This window comes from Heterocephalus glaber, unplaced genomic scaffold (assembly GCF_053883595.1).
Source record: "Heterocephalus glaber isolate CG9 unplaced genomic scaffold, H.glaber_assembly_v1.0 deba00001428, whole genome shotgun sequence".
Classification (NCBI taxonomy): Eukaryota; Metazoa; Chordata; class Mammalia; order Rodentia; family Bathyergidae; genus Heterocephalus; species Heterocephalus glaber.
In genome coordinates this window covers 17,528,924-17,551,847 of record NW_028258293.1, presented here as the reverse complement: position 1 = coordinate 17,551,847, position 22,924 = coordinate 17,528,924, and the positions used below count along the sequence as shown (strand labels likewise).

At 36.9% G+C, this 22,924-nt stretch overlaps 1 long non-coding RNA gene across 1 annotated transcript in view; it reads right to left on the bottom strand.

Annotated features, from left to right (window-relative positions):
• The window catches only part of LOC147827988 (uncharacterized), a 63,592-nt gene extending 62,439 nt beyond the window's left edge, over window positions 1-1,153 (bottom strand). The window contains exon 1 of the long non-coding RNA XR_015451446.1: window positions 903-1,153. This is a non-coding gene — a long non-coding RNA (uncharacterized LOC147827988). The remainder of the gene's footprint in view (window positions 1-902) is intronic.
• Between the last annotated feature and the right edge of the window lie 21,771 nt (window positions 1,154-22,924).

Below are 22,924 nucleotides of genomic sequence, written 5' to 3'. Positions count from 1 at the left end.
TGCTTCCAGATGGTCTCAGATACAGATTAAACCCTTAAAGAGTTCTGGAAGGAACATTACAACATCCTTTCCTGCATGGGGTTGAGAAATCCTGGGCCAGGGTCTCTCTAAGGACACTGAGATCTGCCTGGATACAGGAGAGAGACTTTGAAGGCAGTATAGAGGAGGCTGAGCCTTCAATTGACCAATTTGAGTTACAACCTGCCCTCGGGAATGAATTGAGTTCGTAAGTCAAGGGTCCACTGTAGCAGTGGAGGCAGAAGTTTAACAGATTCAGGGCAAGAGATAGCCAAGGAGACACTTCACAGGATCAGAGTCAGTGCTGGGGTCAGGGCGGTAATGCACACGTTCACAGCTGCCCCCCGCAGCAATCAGAGATGTGGGGGTGGACTTGAAAGCATTCCCCAAGCCTGACATGGCCAGACAACACAAGGTGAAGGTTCGTCAAATAAAGAGTTTAAGCAGAGCATCTGACCACATACTCAGAGAGCAACAAGCTACTCTACCCCAGAGGCAACTCCTAAGAAGCTAAGCTTAACAATGAAGTCCCACTCCCCCAGGCAGTCGCATGCACCGAACTGCACCAGCCCAGGAGCAACCAGAGAGCAGACTTAAGTTATGCATCCTTGGTTGAATGTAGGGGCAAAAATGTAAACTTGCTGGTTTGTGATTGCAAACTACCCACCTATCCAACAGCAACAGGTAAAAATCGAACCGGCACTTTCCAGTTTGGCATGTAAGAAACTTGGAAGCCACTGCACCATCCTAATTGTAATACACAGTGGCACGAGCTGAAAGCTCAACAGTTCTTAACTCCAGTAGAGAAGTGGGATCACCATGAACCTCTCTCTGCCTTCCAAGCTGGAGAGACCAGCAGGTAAATGCAGAGAATCACAACTTACCGCTGGCAGAGTAAGGAAACTGCAATGGACAAGACACTGCAGGCTCGGGGTGGGCAAACTGTGAAATTAAAGTTCAAGGGGAGCCCAGTCACAGGGGCTCCGCACTTTGTGAGTTTTACCTCCTGGAGTTCTTGTAGGTTCTCACGATGACTACTAGAGAAAAACCCTATTGTGCTTCTGGCAGAGAGATGGGGAAAGGAACCATCTTGAAATACACTCGGGCATTCCATTCTTCTTAACAAGTTCTGCCCTCGGGAGACATTATTTAACTAAAACTGAACCAGCTGGAGTTTTATCAGAGCCCAGTTGACCTAGGGAAAGGAAAATACCCAACCCTGCTTGTTCTAGCTTTCCACGTGGAGGAAATAAAATACTTGGGTCCAGCCCCTCCCAGCCTTCCACAGGGCAAGGAGGAGACCCATCTCCAGCCCACTGACCTCATCCTGTACCCCCAGGCTGGGAGTGTGGGGCTCACAGCCCGAAGGCACAAGGCCACTGCCAGACTGGGGAAGTCATCATCGCCTGCAGGTTGCCTCCCTCCCTAACACCTGACAAAAGCATTGCTGAGGTCTGTACGGCAGGTCTGTGTGTGCTGGTGCCTCATGCCTGGCGAGCAAGAAAACACGAGAAGACATACTAAAGGCAAAGAACACAGTGTGAAGAAACAGAGCAAGCACCCGAACCAGACCCATTGATGACAAGGATGTTGGAATTATCAGGAAGGGAGGTCAAAACGATAATTATTAATATGCTGCAGGCGAAAATAGACAGCAAGTAGTGACAGATGGACAATCTAGAGTGAGAAACTCCAAGAAATAAAAAGAAATCTCTAGATTGAAAACATTGTAACATGAAGATTGCCTTTGATTGGCTCATTAAAAGACAGCACACAGCTGAGGAAATGCTCCATTAAAACCACAAAGGTAGGTGGGGCATGGTGGCACACGCCTGTAATCCCAGCGCTTAAGAGGATGAGCCTGAGGCAGGAGGATTGTTGCAAGTTTGAGGCCATCCTGGGCTCCATACTGAGTTCAAGGTCAGCCTGAACTACACAGTGAGACCCAGTCTCAAAAACAAAACAAAACTGCATAGCCAGGGATGTAGCTCAGTGCCACAGTGCCTGCCTGGCAAGTGCGAGGTCCTGAGTTCAACCCCAGGTACCAAAAAAAATATACTACAAAGAGGGCTGAGTTTGGTGATACACATCTGCATTTCCAGCACTCAGGAGGCTGAGTTAGGAGCATTGTGACTTCAAGGGCTACATAGCAAAACCCTGTCTCAATCTCCCTCCCTCAAAAAATAATGGAAGACAAAAATAGGAACACAGAACAAGGGCAAAAACTAAAAATTGCAAAGTATATAGTAGCTATTAATCCAACTATATTAATAATAACCTTTAAACCTGAATTCCAGCACTTGGGAGGCTGAAACAGGAGGATTGCCATGAGTTTGAGCTCAGCCTGGGCTACATAGTTAGTTCAAGTCCAGTCTGAACTATATAGGGAGAACTTCTTTCTCAAAAAAAGTATAAATAATGATAATGATGACTTTAAAAGAGGCTAAACCAATCAAGGAATAATCCCTAGATCATTAGGATAAAAGTTAAAAAGCAGGGGGAAACTTGAGGCTACACAATAATCACATAGAAAGTGAGCAGTAAGTACCCAAATTGCTACAATGATATCTAAAATGTCCACTAGTCACTAAAACAGGCAATGTGGAAAGAAGGAGAAAAATGTAACCCATATGCAGGAAAGAAAGCAGGTAATAAAAATTACTGTTGAAGGGGCCCAGATGGTGGAAATAAGCACAAAGATTTCAAAGCAGTTATTACAAATATGTCCAAGCAACTAAGGGAAACCAGGTTTCCAGAATCAAAGAAAGGTGTGGCAATATCTCATCAAATGGAGAAAATCAATATAAAATAGAAATTATTTAAAAGAAACCATAGCGCCAGGGAATTAGCTCAGTGGTGCCGCCACCTGCCTCGTGAGTGCAAGGACCCAAGTTCGACCCCTGGTACCAAAAAAAAAAGAAAGAAAATGAAGCAGGAAAACAGTGTTAAATGTGAAATATCATTAAGTACATGTAAGGGGAGTATCAGAAAGGAGAGAAAAGAACAGAAAGAATAATCAAAAATTCAATGGCGAAAACTTTTTGAAATTTGATGACAAGCAGAAATCTATGCCGTCAGGAAGTTTGATGAACTCTGGGGAGGCTGAACGCAGAGTGATCCAGATATGTCATAGTCAAGATGTTAACTACAAAGAGGAGAAGAATCTTGAAGGCAGCACAGGGAATTCTTATCAGAAACACTTGTCAGGTGTGGTGGTGCACGCCTGCAGTCTCAGCACTTGGGAGGCTGAGGCAGGAGGATTGCCATGATTTCGAGACCACCCTGGGCTGCATAGTGAGTTTAAGGTCAGCCTGAACTACATAACAAGATCCTGCCTCAAAAACAAAACAGAACAAGGGCCGAGGAATTAGCTCAGTGGTGTCATGCCTGCCTTGCAAGCACAAGGTCCTGAGTTTGATCCCTGGTACCAAAAAAAAAAGAAAAAAGGAAAGAAAAACCAAACAAACAACAGAGTCCCTAAAATTAAACACATAAAACAGAGTGGACTGCCCAAAGATCATAGTAATTACCATCAAAGGAGAATTACTAAATTAGAAGACAAATCTAAAGATTTTACAAGAAATAGAGTAATGAAAATATTAGTGGGAGGATAAAGATAGAGGACACAATGAGATGCTCCAATATCTTTAGTATTTAATTCCAGAACAAGGAACAGAGAGGATGCAAGAAAGGTGATATTCAATGGAATTGAATTTTCCAGAACTGATAATATCAGTCTTCATATTATATGACCTTAATGAGTGAAATAGTAAAAATAAAAGTATAAATGCTATACTATTGTAAAATAGAAAACACTAAAGAAAGAAAAATATCAAAAAGGTAGCCAGTAAGAAAAGACATAACTTACACAGAACAGCAATAAACTGATAGTTTGTCAGCAACAAGTAGAAAACAGAAAACAATGGAATTTGATAGTACAGAATTTTTAAAAGCTGTAGCACAATATAGTGAACAACACTATGTCAGTAAAGCTTCAATGAAATTAACAATCTATCAAACTGTGTTATCAAAATTGACTCAAAAAAACCTGAATAAGCCAGCAACTACTTGAATTAATAGCCAAATATCCTTCCCCCAAAAAAGAACAAGGATCAGTATTATGAAGTTTCCCAAATCTTTTAAAAAAAGAGAGCAATGATCTTCTTTTATATAAACTTTCAAAAGAAGATAAAAAGATAGTAATGGGCAGGCGATTTAGCTCAGTGGTTTCGGCGCCTGCTTTGCAACCACAAGGTCCCAAGTTCGATCCCTGGTACCAAAAAAAAAAAAAAGATGATAAGATGCTCAGTTTGTTCTGAATCTAATAAGACATTGATACCAAAACTAAAAAAAAGGACAATACAGAAAACTATAGAAAATACAATACAGAAAAATATAAGAAAATTATAGATAAATCTCTCAACTAAACCTAGAATTAAAAATCTTAAATAAAATATCAACAAATTAAATACAATTGTACCTTAAAAAGAACACATCATACTTAAATTCATTCAAGAATCCATGGGTAGGGCCAGGAATTTAGCTCAGTGGTTTCGCCACTTGCTGCACAAGCGCAAGGACCCAAGTTCAATCCGATCCCCAGTACCAAAAAAAAAAAAAAGAATGCATGGGTAATTTCACGTTAAAATGCCTATCACTTTACCACATTGGTGGACTTTGAAAACTACGTTATCACCTTTCAGTTTCGTGCTTGCTAAAACCTTCTACTGAAAGCTCACCTTTGTTGTAACAAATATACTAAATAATAATTTAATATTTATTTTGGCTTTTAAAATTATTTTCAATTGTGGTAAAATGCATAAAACAAAATTTACCCTTAGCCATTTAAAAATATAGTTTAATGTCAAATATACCCACGATATTGTACAACTCATCTCCAGAATTTTTTCAACTTGCAGGACTGAAACTCTATGATCCATTCAATAACATCTTCCATTGCCCCCATTTCCAACTTCAGACCACCATCATTCCACTTCCTTCATCTATGGATAATATTCCATTGTACATACTATGTTTTGTTTATTCATCTCAGTTCTTGACTGTAGTGCATAATGCTGCTATGGACATGGGTGCACAAATATCTGAGACTCTGTCTTCAATTTTTTGGATGCATGTTCAGAAGTAGAATAGTTGGATCCTGTGATACTTAACTGTTACGTCAACTTGTGTAAGAAATGCCCAACTGACTGGGTTTGCTTAGTTCTGGGTGTGACTGAGTGGACTTACTGAAGATGGAAGACCCACCCTGGGTCTGAGTGGCACCAGCCAATAGGCTTGTAGCCTGAGTGGTATAAAAAGGGAAAGAAGGAAAGCTTGCTTTGGTTTCAGAGCAGCTCCATCATTCGCCATTGCCTTGGGACAGCCATCTCCTGGCTTCCATTGCAGACTCTCCAGCTTCCTAACTCAGATATATTAATGTATTTCTCTAGTGAGCACTGACCAATACAGATCCTAATATAACTCTATTTTTTGTTCTTTGTTTTTTGGTACTGGGGATCAAACTCGGGACCTTGTGCTTAGGCAGATGGTGGAACCACTGAGCTAAATCCCCAACCCAAGATAACTCTATTTTTGATTTGTTGAAAAACAGCCACAGTGGCTTCCACAATAGCTGTACCATTCCCACAAACCGTACAATATTCCAAATTTCTCCACATTCTCAGCAACACTTGCTGTTGTCTGCTGTTTTGCAAGCAGCCATGAATGGGGGTGAGGGGCAATTTCATTGGAGTCCTGATTTGCATTTTCTTTCTTTTTCTTTTTTTGACATCAGGGATCGAACTTAGGACCTTGCTTTTGCCAGGCAGGTGCAGTGCCCCTGAGCTACATCCCTGGCCCTGATTTGTGTTTTCCTCAGGATCCATGCTGTTGCATATCACTTCATGAGTTTTTGAGGATGTATGTAATATTTTTGAGAAATAACTATTCAGTCTTCCAAAATGATTGTGTTGTGTGTGTATGTGTGTGTTTTTTGAGTAGTAGAAGTTCTTTATATATACTGTCTATTATAGAGATGGTTTGTAAATATTTTCTCCCCTTCTTCAGGTTGGCATTCTGCTGATGATGTCCTTTGATGCACAAAAGTTTTAAATTTTGAGATAGTCCATTTATCTCTTTTTATATTTGTTGCCTGTATTTTGGTTTCATAGTCAACAATACTTTTTGAATGTAGATATCAGTTAGGCAATGTCAGTGCTGTAGAAGTTGAGGTCTCCTTTCTAATACCTGCTACATAGAAAAATTTATGCAGATTGTATTTATCAGACAGGCATTTAAAATTTTTCTTTTTTTATTAATGCTTCTTAATTTTTTATTTTTATTTTTTGGTATCAGGGATCGAACTCAGGACCTTGTGCTTGTAAGGCAGGCGCAGGAACCACTGGGCTAAATCCCTGGCCTTAATGCGTCTTAATTTTATAAAATACTGCTGAGGGTTGTTTCTGTTCTTGGTTTTTTTGAGACAGGTTTCACTATGTAGTTCAAGCAATCCTCCTGCCTCAGCCTCCTGAGGGCTGAGATTACAGGTATGTGCCACCACGCCTGGCACAATACTGGGTTTTAATGCTGATAATACATTTTGATCATATCTGTCGTCCCAATTTCCTTCCCTTGTACTTCCTCCCAACCCTCCTTATTACCTTCCATTTACCTAATAATAGTCTCCCATCTATTTCCATGTCATCTTTTCTAGATTTCACATATTAGGAAGAACAGGTCATACTTGTCTTTCTGAGTTTGGCTTCTTTTGCTCAACACGATGATCTCCATTTCCAAACATTTGCTTGTAAATGGCAGAATTTTGTGTATATATACCACATTTTTATACATTCATCCAGTGGCAGGCACTTAGGCCTGTTCCATATCTTGACTATTATGAATTGTGACACAAGAAAAATGGATATTCAAGTATCCCCATAATAAGCTGACTTTAATTCCTTCCGCTGTAGACCAAGGAGTGGTACAGCTAGATCAACTGAAAGGTTAATTTTTAGTTTCTAGAGGAGCCACCATACTGAGTTCCATAATGGCTGTACTAATTTACATACCTGTCACACTGTACAGTGTGCAGTGTGACCCTGCCATACCTTTGCCAGCATTTATTATTTTTTGTGTTCTTTGGTTTTTTTCCCATTAACTTTATTGGTACATTTTAGGTATACAATACAGTTACATTCATACATTCATCATTGGGATCTTGTACCATTACAGGAGTCTCTTGGTTCTTATTTTTTTTCCCCCTTCCCTTGTCCTCCCTACACCCCCTCCACCCTTCCCTATTTGCAAAGACTTTGTTTCCATTTTTTTCCTTTTCTCATATTTTTTCCTTTCCCTTTTTTCCCTTCCCCTACCCCTCCCAATTCCCCTGCTCTTTTAGACCTTTTCTTCCTGTTACACAATATCAGTTATACATTTTTTAAATTACAATATTAAGATCTAGGAGACATTACCACAGATTTTACAGAATTTAAAAGGTTATAGAAAGCATATTACAAAAGTCTTTTTTGAAATAAATTTGACAACTTCTAAGAAGTAATTCAGAAGACAAATTAATGAAACTAACTCTGGAGGAAATATAAAATTTGAATAGCACCTCTTGAAGAAAGTATATTCCTAGCTTGAAAACCTACCTATATGACAACAGCAGGCTCATAAACATTTTAACTGATAAATTATATCAAACAATTAAAGCAGAAAAAAGAAGGAACACTTCTCCCCTCATTTTAGGAACTCAACATTGTGCTAATCCTAAAACTGGATAAAGATAATAGAAGACAAAAGTATGAACATAGATAGAAGTTTGTTTAACAAAACAAACTATTAGAAGTCAGATCTGGAAGTATGTAGAAAGTGGTTTTGTTATAGGGATGGCAGTGTTGGTTCAGCTTTGGAAGATCCACCCCCAGAAGTCATCATTTTAACAGAAGAAAGGAAAAAGCCCTATGATCCTGTCACTAGTTGGAGAAAAAGTATTGGACTAAATTCTACAGCTGTTCGTGGTAGAAGCTATCAGGAGACTAGAAGTAGAACAGAACCTTCTCAACAGATTAAAGACATGTACTCCATATTTCCAGTGAGAATGCCTTTTATAAATGGAGAAGATACAATGCTTTCTCCTTAAGGTGGGGAACAAGGGCAGATATGCTTACTCTTTATCTGTCCACTAAACTTTGAAAACTAGTCCCCACCAAAATAGTCTGGCAATAAAATGACACAACTAGGATAGGATTGGCATGGCAGAAGCAAAATCTTTATATGTAGATGAAATGATCATCTACGGAGAAAATACTAAGAAATCTCTAGGAGCCCCTAGAACGTGTACTTGAATTTAGTAGGATTAGAAAACACATGGAATATATAAAAATTCAGGTCTGTGTATACTTGCTATAAATGAAGAATTGGATATTGAAATTTAAAAATTATGTAGGAGTACAAAGGACTCAGAAAAGCCAAAAACAAAAACAGTGTTGGAAGACGTTTAGCACCCAATTTTACGACTTCTTCTAAAGCTACAGTAATCAAGGCAGTGTTGGTGTAAGGAAAGACATATAGATCATTGGAATAAAACAGAGAATCTAGAAATAGAACCACACATATATGGTCCACTAGAGTTTTGAAAGATTATTTAACATTAGCATTTTATAGAATATAAACTCAATTCAAGAGCCGAGGAAGAGATAGTGTTTTCAGCAAACGACACTGGAACACCTGGTATCCATATGTAAAAAATTAACCTCAACCCTTTTTTTCCATACATGAAAATAACTTGAAGGGATCTATGAACCTAAATAAGAAAGCCTAAAAGTATGAAACTTTCAGAAGAAATTATAAGGGAAAATATTTATGAATTCAGGTTAGGCAAAAACTACCTAGGATACAAAAGACACGATGTATAAAAAAAAAATTGATAAATGAGATTCCATCAAAATTTAGAACTTTAAATGACATCATTAAAATGAAAAGTCGTCCTTAAACAGACCATATTTACAATGCATATAACCTATGACCAGAATATATAAAGAATTCTTAGAGCTCATTAATAGACAACCCAATTAAAAAGTAGACATAAGAAGATGATAAATAGCCAGTATAGCACAAGGAAAGGTGTGCAACTCTAGAATCAGAAAAATACTAATCAGTACAATAACAAGATTGAATTATACACTCATTAGGGAGATGAAGTCAAAAGTTTTAAAAGCCTTGTCATGACTTTTTCTTTTTGTTGGATTCTCCCCCTTTGCATTTAATTTGTCACACCCAATGGATTTATTCTGCTAGGTTTCCTGGGGTTGTGATCCTCATTGTCTTTTCCTAGGGTATTGTCTAAAATTTTTTGGAGTGCTGGTTTGGTATTCATGAAGTTCCTGAGGTGCTCTTTATCATCAAAGTATCTTATTTCTCCATCAATTTTGAAAGATAGTTTTGCAGGGTACATCAATCTGGGTTGGAGGCTGTTTTCCTTTAGGGCTTGCAGTACATCATTCCAAGCTCTTCTTGCCTTGAGGGTTTGCATTGAGAAGTCTTCTGGGATTCTGATGGGCTTTCCTTTGTATGTGATTTGTTTCTTTTCTCTCACTGCTTGTAGAATTTTGTTCTTCTGTTGGATTTCTGGAATCCTAACTATTATATGCCTATGTGTAGATTTTTTTTGATCAAGGCTAGCTGGAGTCCTATATGCCTCACTTATCTGTATGTCAAGTTCTTTTCCCGTCCTTGGGAAGTTTTCTGCCATCACTTCTGTGAAGAGTTTTTTTATGTCATTTGCACTCTCTCCTCTTTCTTCATTGACTCCAATCAGTCTTATGTTATTCTTCTTTGCATCGTCTAGCAGCTGCTGGATTGATTTCTCGTGTTCCCTTACAATTTTAAAGCAATTTTTCTTTTCCTAGTCACTAATTGCAGTCTTATCTTCTATATGTGAAATTCTATCCTCACATTGGTTCATTCTGCTGTGCAGACTTTCAATGGAGTTTTTAATCTCTTGGAAATCTGTTTGTATCTGTTTTATGGATTCCACTTTTTTCCTATGTTGGGATTCCATCCTGTTCCTCAGCTCCTCTATTTTTTTATCTGTGTCCTCTCTAGATTTATTAATCATGTCTTGCACCATGAGCAAAATCTTTGCTGTTATCTGAGTAATTATTTCTGATTTCATTTTTCCCAGATCCTCTTTTGTTGCCAGTTCACAGAGTCCAGGTGGTTGAATATCAGAGTGTTCCATCTTGTTTCCCTTTGGGGTTGCTGTAGGTGATCCAGAAGTCTGTTTTTGAGGCTTGTTTATGTGTTTTCTCATTTCCACGGCGGGGGGGGGGGTGCTTCTGGCGCTCAAGTGGCTCACCTTCTCTGCCCTAGGAGCTTGGGATGGCAGTGGGGGAGCTTCCTTCTGGGTGCTGGGACCAGCTCAGCTTCTCTGCCCTAGGAGCCTGTTTTTTGTGTTCTTGATGATAGCCATTTTGACTAGGGTGAGTGTAGTTTTGATTTGCATTTCTCTAATGCCTAAATATGTAGAACATTTTTTCATATAGTTATTGGCCATGTATTTTTTTTTTCTCGTGAGATGTGTCAGATTCATTTTCCTATTTATTGACTCAGCTATTTGATTTGGTGGTGTTATGTTTTTTGAGTTCTTTATATACTCTAGATATTAACCCTCTGTTGGAAGAGTAGCTGGCGAAGATTTTCTCCTATTCTGTAGGCTGTCTCTCACTCTGTTGGTTGTTTCTCTGGCTGTGCAGAAACTTTTTCATTTGATGTAGTCTCATTTGTTGATTCTTGCTATTATTTCCTGCCTGTACTCATGGCTTCAAGTGTTTCTTCTATGTTTTCTTTTAGCAGTTTCCAAGTTTCAAGACTTAAATGTAGGTCCTTGATCCATTTTGAATCAATTTTTTTACAGGGTGAGAGACAAGGGTCTAGTGTCAATTTTCTACATATGGATGCCTAGTTTTACCAGCCCCACTTGTTAAAGATTCTCTTCTCTAAAGTATACTTTTGGCTCCTTTGTCAAGAATCAGATGGTTGTAGTTGCCTGGGTTTGTTTCTGTCTATTCTATTCTATTCTATTCTATTCTATTCTATTCTATTCTATTCTGATCTATATGTCTATTTTTATTCCAGTACTATGCTATTTTTTAATTACAGTTTCTTTTTTAAGTACAACTTGAAATCAGTTCATTGTAATGCCTCCTGTCTTCCTCTTTTTGCTTAGGATTGCTTTGACTATTCTTGATCTTTTCTGTTTCCATATGAATTTTGAGATTGTTTTTTCTATTTCCATGAACAATTTCTTTGAATTTGGATGGTAATTACATTGAATCTGTAGATTGCTTTTGGTTATATAATCATTTTAACAATATTAATTCTGCCAATCCATGAACATAGGTGCTCTTCCCATTTTCTAGTGTCTTCCTCAGTTTCTTTCTTCAGTGCTCTGTAATTTTCATTGTAGAAGATGTTCACTTCCTTGTTTATGTTGACTCATAAGTATTTATTTAATTTTTTGAAGCTATTGTGAATGGAATTGTTTTCATGCTTTCTCAGCTTGTTCATTATTGGTGTATAGAAAAGCTATTAATTTTTAAATGTTATTTTATGGCCTGAAGACAGTCTTTCTAAATATGATCAACATGATAAATTTTAACAGAGAACCAGAAATTATAAAGAAAAGTCAAATGTAAATTCTAGAAATGAAAAAATAATTCTGGCTGAAATTAAAACTTCAACTGATGAGCTTAAATGAATAAGAAATTAAAATAAACCAGGCATAGTGACACACACCTGTAACCTCTCAGCATTCTGGAAAGCTGAGCAGGAAGATCATGAGCTAGAGCCCAGGCTACTTAGCAACTGAGTGAGACTCTATATCAAAATAAAAGATTTTTTAATGGCCAGGGATTTAGCTCAGTGGAGCTGCCTGCCCCACAAGCTCAAGGTCCTGAGTTCAATCCCCAGTACCAAAAAAAAACAAGGTTTTTTTTTAAGGGCTGGAGATATATCTCAGTGCAAAGGCTAATCCCAAGTACTCGAAAAAAAAAAAAAAAGAAAGAAATGAAAGTACACAACATGAAACTGGAGTAGAAAAATGGTTATAGCCAGGCATGGTGGCACATTCCTGTAATCCCAGCGCTCGGAAGACAGAAGCAGGAGGATCATCATGAGTTTGAGGCCAGCCTGGACTACATAGTGAGCTCAAGGCCAGCCTGAACTGCATAATGAGATCTTGTCTCAAAAAAAAAAGTTAAAATTTTGAAGAAGAGTATATGGGAAAAATAGGATACAATATAAAGTTCAATCCATTTAGAATCAGAAGGTTTCTTTTGACTCAAAGATTCAGAAGTTTCAGGGCCGGGGATGTAGCTTAGTGGTTTTGCCGCCTGTTGCACAAGCGCAAGGACCAGAGTTCAATCCCCAGTACCAAAAAAAGAAAAAAAAAAAAAAATTCAGAAGTTTCAGTCCATGGTTGATTTTGAGCTGGTTACCTTTCCTGTGGCCTCAGTCTGTCATGGCAGGAACACATGGTGAAGGAAGCCCCCTCACCTCAGGGCAGACAGAAAGCAAAGAAAGAGGAGGAGCCAAGGTCCCCACCTCCTTTCCAAGGACACACTCCCAGTGAGCTATCTGCCTTCTTTTAGGACACACCTCCTGAAGGATCCTCCACTGCCCAGTGGTGCCATAGGCTGGTGGCCAAGCCTTTTGCACACGGGCACTTGGCAGACACTTTTCCAAGATATAAGGACTAGCAAAGTTTTGTTTGTTTTTCACATTTCAACTTGCACCTATATGCAGATTTTTTTTTTTTTTTTAGAACTAGCAAAGTTTTATCTGCTTGTTCTCTCATCTCCTGAAAGAGACTAATTAAAATTTCCAACCTGGCCAACTTAGCTATTTAGTAAGACCCAGACTCAAAATTTAACTCAGTACAAAAGTTCTGGGTTCAAACTCCAGTACTCAAAAAAAATAAAAGAAAGAAAGAAGGAAGGAAAGAAAGAAAGAAAGAAGAAAAGAGTACTAGAAAATCTCTAGGGATTTTGACATTAAGCACTCATTTTTCAATAGTCCATGGATAAGACAAATAATCATAATGAGTATTAGAAAATATCTCAAAGTGAATAAATACATATTTCTTATCAGAATGTATAGGAAGAAGATAAAGCAGTGGCTAGAGAGGTATTTACAATGTTAAATCTATGTATTAGGAAAAATGATTGAAAATAAATTAGGAAATTTTTGACTTATGAAGCGTGAAAAAGAACAAGAAATCAATCCAAATTAATTATGATAGATAAGAATAGGCATCAATAAAACAGTAAGCAAACACACGATGGAGAAACTTAACAAAGCCTAAGGTGGTTCTTTGAAAAGATTATTAAAATTGGCTGGGGATGTAGCTCAGTAGCACAGTGCCTGCCTGGCAAGCGCGAGGTCCTGAGTTCGATCCCTGATACCAAAAAAAAAAAAGATTATTAAAATCAATAAATCCTTAAAAAGATAAAATAAGAGAGTACAGCAAATTATGAATTTCAAGACTTCTACATATAGAAAGATTAAAGTTATTATTAAATAGTTTATGGTAATTAACTTGACAATGAGGATAAAATAAATATTTTATTGCACAAACAAAAGTTACCAAAGTTGAAATAAGAAGACATAGAAATAGGAAACAGAGAGACCAATCTTTTGCAAATGGGAAGAAGACCAAAAGATAGAGGGAGGGGAAGGGGAAGTAAAAAGAATTAAGATGCGCTATGGGGCCAGGGATTTAGCTCAGTGGTTCAGGTGCCTGCCTTGCAAGCACAAGGTCCCAAGTTCAAGCCCCCGTACCAAAAAAAAAAAAAAAAAAGTGCTATGTACATGTACCAACTCCCCATGGTGAATTTAAAATTATGTACTGCAGACATGTACTAATAAAAACATTCAAAAAAGAGAAGACATAGAAACTTTAAATAGTCTTATAGCCATAAAAGAAATTCTGTTCGTCATTTATAAACTGTCTCTATAGAAAACCCAGGTTTAGATGTTTTTTTCTTCTTGTATTCATCTAAATATGTAAGAAAGAAATGTTAATAATTTTATAAAATCTCGTTGAGATCACTGGGCATAGTGGTGCACGCCTGTATTCCCAGCACTTATGAGGCAGAGGCAGGAGGATTGCCACAAGTTTGAGGCCAGCCTGAACTTCATAGTGAATTCAAGAATAGCCTGCACTACACACCGAGATCCTGTCTCGAAAGACTAAAAAAGAAAAACTCTTTGAGATCATAAATATATAACAACACTTCCAAACTCATTTTATAAACCAGCATTGTGTGTGCAGGTGTGTATGTGTGTGTGTGTGTGTGTGTGTGTGTACACATGTGTACTTTTGGGGACTGAACCGAGGGCCTCCGCAGTGTTAAATATGCACTCTGCCACTGAGCTACATCCTCAGCCCAAGCCAATATAATCTTGTTACTAAAACTTCAAAATGACATTATAAGAAAGGAAAATTATAGGTCACTAGCTCTTATGAATCTACAATAATTCTATATAAAATAAGGGCAAATTGAATCCAGAGATATGTAAAAAGAATAATATATAAAGACCAATTGGGCTTATTCCAGCAGTGCAAGTGTATTAGTTATCTATTGCTGCATAATAAATTACCCCAGTTCTAATGGTTTAAACAAAAAGTATTTATTATCTCATGGTTTCCATGGATCGAACATTGGGTAGTTACTCACATACGGAGCATTGGTTCTCACATTCTCTTGAGAGGTTGCAGTAAAGATGTTGGGTGGGGCTGTAGACATCAGAAAGTTGGAAGGGGACAAGATGATCCACTTCCAAGATGGTTTACTTACATGGTTACCGGCAGGCACAGTTTCTTGACATGTAAGAAAAGACACATAATTTATGATTCCATTTATACAAATGACACAATTATCCAGACAGAAAACATTTGAGAGGTTGCTGGGGATTGTAAAAGCAATAGTGATGAATTCTAAATGGGAGTGAGGAAAGGTTTGGGGTGATAGCCTTGACAGTGATTGCATGAGAGTATAAACTTACAAGAACTCATCAAACTGTGCACTGAAAATTGGTGAATTTAAGGTATGTAAATTATGCCCCATAAATTTGTTAGAACATCAATCACTATAACTCATTACATTAACAAAATCAATGAGAATTATACAAGTGTCTCAATAGATGAAGAAAAAGTAAGTTTAACTCCCATAAATGATGACCCATCACATCAGATTAACTTCCTTAATCTGATGGAAAAGTTATTACCAGAAAAAAGCTAAAATTTAAATAGATGAACACCAAATGCTGTGGAGGATATGGGACATTTGGTGCTCATATATCCCTAGTGGTAATACAAAACAGCACTATTCCTATAATAAACTTTTAAAGTCTTTTATAAAGTTAAGCACAGACTTAATCTATGACTCAACAGTTCCCATCCTAGAGATTAACTCAACAAAAATAAAACTTTAGGTTCCCAAAGGGATTTGTATAGAAATAGTTATGGCAGCTTCATTTATACTAGCCAAAAACTAGAAACAATGTAAATGTTCACCAAACAGGAGAATAAGTAAAAATTTATGTTATGATAAAAAGAATTTTTGCTGAGAAAATTAGCCAAACACAAAAGAATTCATGGTCTCTGATTCTAAGTATTGGGATTTTAAAATAGGAAAAACTAAACAGTGACAGAAATTAAAATAATGGTTGTCAGTGGGGTGTAAGTAGTGACTGAAAGGAGGCAAGATAAAATTTAGGGGGAGAACAGAGAAAAGATATATATATTCCAGAGCCTTACACACACTAGGAAAATGTTCCACCACTGAACTACAGCCTCAGTCTGAAAAGGTTTATATTTTTATTGGAGTTCTATTTATATGGGAATATCAAAATTCATAAGCTCTGTATGTTTCTATATGTAAATTTTAAACACTTTATAATTTTAAAACCCCTTAAAATTTAAATTTGTTTAAACATTTCCTATATTCTCAATTATAATCAAAAGTAGATTGTTTTACTTGTTATCTCTTGGTTATAGTTACCCTTGAGTTTACAGGGTCAGATTATGTGGGCTAAAGAAAATTTTAAAACAGATTCTGGATTTTCCACATGTAAAAAAACCAAAAGAAAACCCTCAAAAAGTGTGTAGCCCAGATCTTACTCTGACTTAAAATACTTAATAATTTCCCACATTTTCAAAAATTACAAAAAAGTCCACAGTTGCCACTCTTACTGATGTTTGTTTGTTTATTTCCCAGTACCAGGGATCAAACTCAGGACCTTGTGCTTGCCAGGCAGGCATGGTGCCACTGAGTTACATCCCTGGCCCCCACTTTTACTGTTTTGTACTAGAGATCCTAGCCAGTGTAACAAAAAAAGAAAAACAAAAATAAAGAATAAAAAAGAAGAAAGAACTAAAACTGCTCTTATTTGCAGAAATAATATTGAGTACATAGGAAAGAAGAAATAATCTAAATAAAAACTATTAGAAACATTAAATAAATTAGCAAGCTTCTGAATACAAAGTCAATATGTAAACAAATTTATTTCTGTATACTAATAATAAACATTTAGAAAATGATATTAAAGAAATAATTCCATTTACCAAGAAAAAATATCAAATACATAGAAGTATTTGGTGAAAGTTTCATGAAAAGATATTGATCTTTATGTTGAAAAATATAAAACATTGCTGAGAAAAGCTAAGACATAAATAAATGGATTCAATATTCAAAAATCAATCAGTGTAATCCACCATGTTGACAGGTCAAAGAAGAGAAACCACATTATCATCAATTGATGTAAAAAATTTTAAAAATCACTTGACAAAATTCATTTCCTGCTTGTGATTAAAAACCCCAGCAAACTAGAATAGAGGGGACCTTCCTCTTTAAAAAATTTTTTAAAATAAATGTATAACTTTATTATCATTCAGTAAACACACATATATACAAAATTTAAAATCAAACAAAAGCAATGCAAGGGAAAAAACTATAATAATACTCAAATATAATAGAACTCAACCAAAGCAAAACTGAAAAGTACATAAACATTTTTCCATATAATTTAAAAAAACAGGGCCGGGGATTTAGCTCAGTGGTTTCGCCGCCTGCTGCGCAAGTGCAAGAACCCAAGTTTGATCCCTGGTACCAAAAAAAAAACAACCACATCTCAAGCATTAGCAAGACATCAAAGGATGTCATTTGTTTTAGAAAGATTTTCAAAACTGATATTGAACAAATAGTGGTCTGGAAAAAAATTCTAATTAGCTAGTAGACTCCACATAGGCCAAGTTTTTTAAATTTAAATTTCAATACAGTCATGTGACAAGTAATGGAAATATAATCTGAGAAATATGTTATTAGGTAATTTCATCCGTGTGTATCACAAAGTACCACACAGAGTGCCAAGTTCTAAGTGCAAACTGAAAAAGTATACGTCAATCATCTGTGATGGTCCCTTGATGTTATCCAAATACACAGTTAAACACGAGATACATTAGGGCCGGGGATTTAGCTCAGTGGTTTTGTCGCCTGCTGAGCAAGCGCAAGGACCCGAGTTCAATCCCTGGTACCAAAAAAAAAAAAAAAACACGAGATACATGAGGCTACCATTGGCATAGCAGCACACTGTTTTACAGTAAACTCTTTTATGTAAGTAGGATTATGCTCTAAAGGATGAAAAACACAGCATGTTATGATAAGTACCTAAAATAGTAACAGTCATTTATCACACTATTGAGTACTGTGTACTGTATGTACATAGTTGTATGTGCTTCTTCTGGAAACACACCCTTCCCTCCTTTGATCTCAGTGACTCTTCCTTCCCAATCCACTGATGAGCTCCAGCCTAGTCTCTATCTACATCTCTTCCTTTAGTTTTAAGCACAATCTATATATGGATTCTTTCCAGATTCCAGCCTGTAACTCGATCTCTCCCCTTCCCCTCCTGCCACCCCTACGCCTTTGAAACTTTTCTTCCTGTTTCAAATTATCAATTATTCATTTTAATCATTTCAATCCTTATTTACACTTTCAGTTTCTCACACTAGAGAAACTATTTGGCATTTACACGTGTGTCCTATTTATTTCACTTAAGAAGATGGCCTCAATATGCATCCATTTAGCTATAAATGTCTCTAGTTTTTCACTCTTTATGGTTGAGTAGTATTCCATTTTATTAAAAAACCACATCTTCTTTACCCAGTTTCCAGTTGATGGATGCTTGGGCTGTTTCCAGGCTTTAGCTACTAGGACCTTCCTCTTTTTGATGAAGAGTATCCACAAAAATTTCATACAATTGACATTGTATGGTGAAAGACTCAGAGTTCTCCTCCAAATTCTGGAATGAGACAAAAACAGTCACCACTTTCAAAAAAAAAAAAAAAAGAAAAGAAAAAGTCCTAGAAGAGCTAGCCAGTGCTGTAAGACAATAAAAGAAAACAAAAGACATAGACACTGGAAAAGAAAAAATAAAACTGCCCCAATTTTCAGATGACATTATTATCTACTTAAAAATCCCAAAGACTTTAAAATAACACTGGACAAGAGTGTAGCTCAAGGGTAGAATCCTGCCTAACATGCATGAGACTGCAGATTCACTTCCCAGCACTGGAAAACAGCAACGATGAAGCTTCCTAAAATTAATGAATGAACTCAGCAAGGACACAGGATATAAGACCAATACGCAAAAATATGGGGTTTTTCCCTCTATATTAGGAATGAGCAAGTAGAAGCCGAAGTCAAAAATACAGTATCAGTTACAATCCACCCAAAATAATACAAATACACCAAAAGTAATCCATATGTTATATATAATATAATAACATATGACAGAATATATTGTATAACATGTAATATTCTAGCTGTCATGTAGCTGAAACTCTGCATGATTATGGTGGCTTCTGAGGAGGTGGACAGGAGAATGACATCAGAAGGACAGATCAAAGAGGTTTCTGATTTGATCATAGTCTTTTCTTTCCTTCATTTAGAAGACTACACAGCCTTAGACCTAGGAAATCATTGTCTCTCCTCAGCCCTGAACATTAAGCTTTCTCAGAGAATCACAAGCACGCAAAAATGTGTGTATTTAAAAACCACTTACACAACTCTTTCCCTTGGTGTTCATACTCGCTGTCAGAGCCAACATGCTCGATGCATGGCAACAATTCTTTGCATGATTATATGAACATGAGATGTTATTAGACAGTAGCATCATCTAAACTAATAGTAACTAATACAATGAATTAAAAATATTAAATTTTGTGATAATGATTTTTCTCACATAGTCATGTTGCTATGAACAAAGTATACAAATCCACTGTTTTATTTCTGAAATTAAGAATTGTTTTACAAATTTTACTGATAATTTCAGATGCTGTTGTCTTAGACGAAAGTTATCTGAACTAAAATCAACAACAAAAAATTATATGAGAACCACAGGTACTGAAGGAAATCATCTAAAAAGAGGTTGGCATTATGATCAATAGTGTTTTAGTCTGTTTTCCTTCACTATGACAATACCTGGGATAATTAACTTTTAAAGAGAAAAGATTTATTTCAGCTCACGATTCAGAGCTTCCAGCCCATGACAGGTTGGTCCTGATGCTTTTAGACCTGTGTCAAGGTAGCATATTGCAGGGTGTGTGTGTGTGTGTGTGTGTGTGTGTGTGTGTGTGTGTGGTTGGGCAGAGCAAAATGGCTCATTTCATGGTGGGGGACAGTAGCAGAAAAAGGAAGAGGCTTGGGTCTCATTGTGCTCTTCCCTGGTGGGCTCTCTATAGACCCCAAATCCCACCACCTCTCAGCACCGAGGTGGGGATCACGCCTTTCCCACTTGGAGCTTTAGAGGATACTTAGATCCAAACTAAAGCACAAAGTATTTGAAAATCTGGTTGATAATAGTGTTATTAGTGATTTTACTAAACTGGAGGCAAAGCTGGGGATTTGCCTCAGGGGCACTGCCCTGCCTTGCAAGCACAAGGTCCTGAGTTTGATCCCTGGTACCGCTAAATAAATAAATAAATAAATAAATAAATAAATAAATAAATAAATTTTTTAAACAGAGGCAAAGATAAATAATGTGGAAAATATGCAATTATCCATAACTTAGTTGATTAATCATCTAACTATTGCAAATCCATCAACAAAATTCACACATACTCATATAATTAAAGTTTAGTCGTCTTGCTATTTATATTTTTTCTTTTCTTTTCCTTTGGAGGGATACTGGAGAATAAATGCAGAGCCTTCTTTCTGAGCTCGATCCCCAGCCCTTTTTATTTATTTTGAGACAGGGTCTTACCAAGTTGCTAACTTGCCCAGCATGGATTCAAACTTGTGATTCTCCTGCCTCAGCCTCCCAGAGTACTGGGATGACAGGGCTATGCCACTATGCCCAGCCTTTAACTTTTTAGTCTTAAAAATTATTGCTTTATAATTTTTTGGTCATGCAAACATATTTTCAATACAAGAAGGCAGGAAATACTTCAACAGACCTCATTTTAATCAAGAAAAATTAGTCATAAAAAATGCTGGCCTTCATTCGTACTTTCTAGTAGGCTCTGAAAATGTAAGTAACTGTCTAGAAGTAAATATGACAAAATACTACCAATTTTCTGTCTTGAGTGGTGGAAACACAGTTCTTTGTTACAGTTATCTATTTGTTGTGTTTTATGGACAGTTTAAATTTTTCAATTATTGAGTGGTCATTTTGTGATGGTGGAATTTTTTCTTTATGCTTTTCTCAATTTTCTAAATCTTAATGTAATTAATGTTTCTTTTTTTTTTAATAAGAAAAAGGAGAAGAAAGTCACTTGAAGAAGTCAGAGCTCTATGTTGGAATGAGGAAGATTTTAAGAACCTGATCTTTGCATGGACCTGTTCAAGCTTTCTAGTATTTACAGAAAAACTGACCAAACAGGACTTGTCAGTCCCTTACAGGCCTCTGCCAGCCCCAGGAGAGGATAGGGGGGTGGAATGTAGGAATTAGAGGCAGAAGGTTAGAGTGTATCCAATCAAGTCAGTGCAGAACAAATTCCAGCCCAATCTGGAAGGCTGTGTTGCTCTTTGGAGCCAGCAACCACAGACCCTGGGACACGTGGACGCCCCCCCACCCCTTCTACAGTGTTTTGATTCTATCCATTGTTCCTCTACAAATTAGACGTGGTTTATAGAAGTTATTGTATGATGTTTATTTAGAGTTAAGGGCATACTCACACCTATCTTTGTTCATCATAGCATCATTTCCATATGGGTTTATTCTCCTTCTGGCTAAAGTACATCCATGACAATTCCCTTTACTGAAGGTCTGTGGCTAGTATAATCTTTCATTAATGTCTGTCTCACATTTTTCATTTCTAAACCACGCTGGAAATATATGCGTGTGTCTGTGTGTGTTCACGTGGTTTGAAATTGTGGTCATTGTCTCTCAGCACATTGAAGATGTTATCCTACTGTCTCCTAGCTACTCTCCTTGCTGATGAGAAGTCAAACAGTGTCAACATGCCTTTATGGGTGATCAGTTTTGTTTCTAGGTGCTTTTAAAATCTTTACCTTTTCTTTCTGTTCTTCAGTGACCTGATGATGTGCCTAGATTTCAGTTTCATTTCTACTTTTCCTGTTTTGGATCACTGGAATTCCTGCCTTTAAAAGTGTTTTTTATTATTTTTTCCTTCTTGATTTTTTTTTGGTTTGGGGTTTGTTTGTTTGTTTGTTTGTTTTCTGCTAGTTGTGGTGGTTCCCCCTTGTGATCCTAGCACCCTGGGAAGAGGCTGAGGCAGTAGAATCACAACCCTAGGCAGCTTAGTGGCTTAGCAAGACCCTGTCTCAAAATTTAAAAATATTAAAAAGGCTAGGGAAAGACGTCAGTGTAAAGGCCCTGGATTCAATCCTCAGTTCTGAAAAAAAAGTATATTTTTTGTTTTGTTTTTATTGGGTGGGGTACTGGGAATCAAACTCAGACCCTTGTACTTGCCAGGCAGGCACGGCACCATTGAGCTATATCCCTAGCCCCCAAAAAGTATGTTTTTAATAGTCCTGGAAAATTATCGGTCATTGTGAGTTTGAATATTGACTCTTCCCTATTTTCTCTATTAATCTTTTCAAAAGTTGTATTCATATAGAATTTACAAAGTTCAGTGGTTAGGTTTTTAGTATATTTGGGTTGGACAAAATCACTGAAATTAAAGTTTACGTGTTAGGGCCAGGGATTTAGCTCAGTGGTTCTGCCGCCTGCCTCCCAAGCACAAAGACCCAAGTTGGATACCTGGTACCAAAAAGAAAAAATTTACATTTTATATAATTTTATTTTTGACTGATACATGAAATCTAGTTTTATAATACTTTTACCACCCCGAAAAGAATGCTGGTATCTGATAACAGCCATTCCCCACACCCAGTCTTCAGCCAATCTCCTTTCTTTTGCCATACATTTGCCTATTGTGAACACTTCAGAGATTTGCTTACTGTGGAAATTTTGTATAAATAGAAAGCTATAATATGTGATCCATTTAGGGCTGGGGATTTAGCTCAGTGGTTTCACTGCCTGCTTCGCAAGCGTAAGGACCCAAGTTTGATCCCCGGTACCAAAAATAAAAAATAAAAATAAAAATATGTGATCCTTTGTGACTGGCTTCTCCCACTTATAATGTTTCATTCATTCTTTATTATGAATCCAGATATAATTCCTTTTAATTAACAAAAATGTTCTATTATATGGACATGTCATATTTTATTTACTTGAGTTACATTAGCTATTGTGACTGTCCTAATATTATTTTGTGCATGGGGGGTTATGATTTCATTTTTCTTGTATAAATACTAAGGGGTGGAATTTCCAGGTCTTTTGTTAACTGTATATTTAATATTTGAGGAACCTCCCCAGC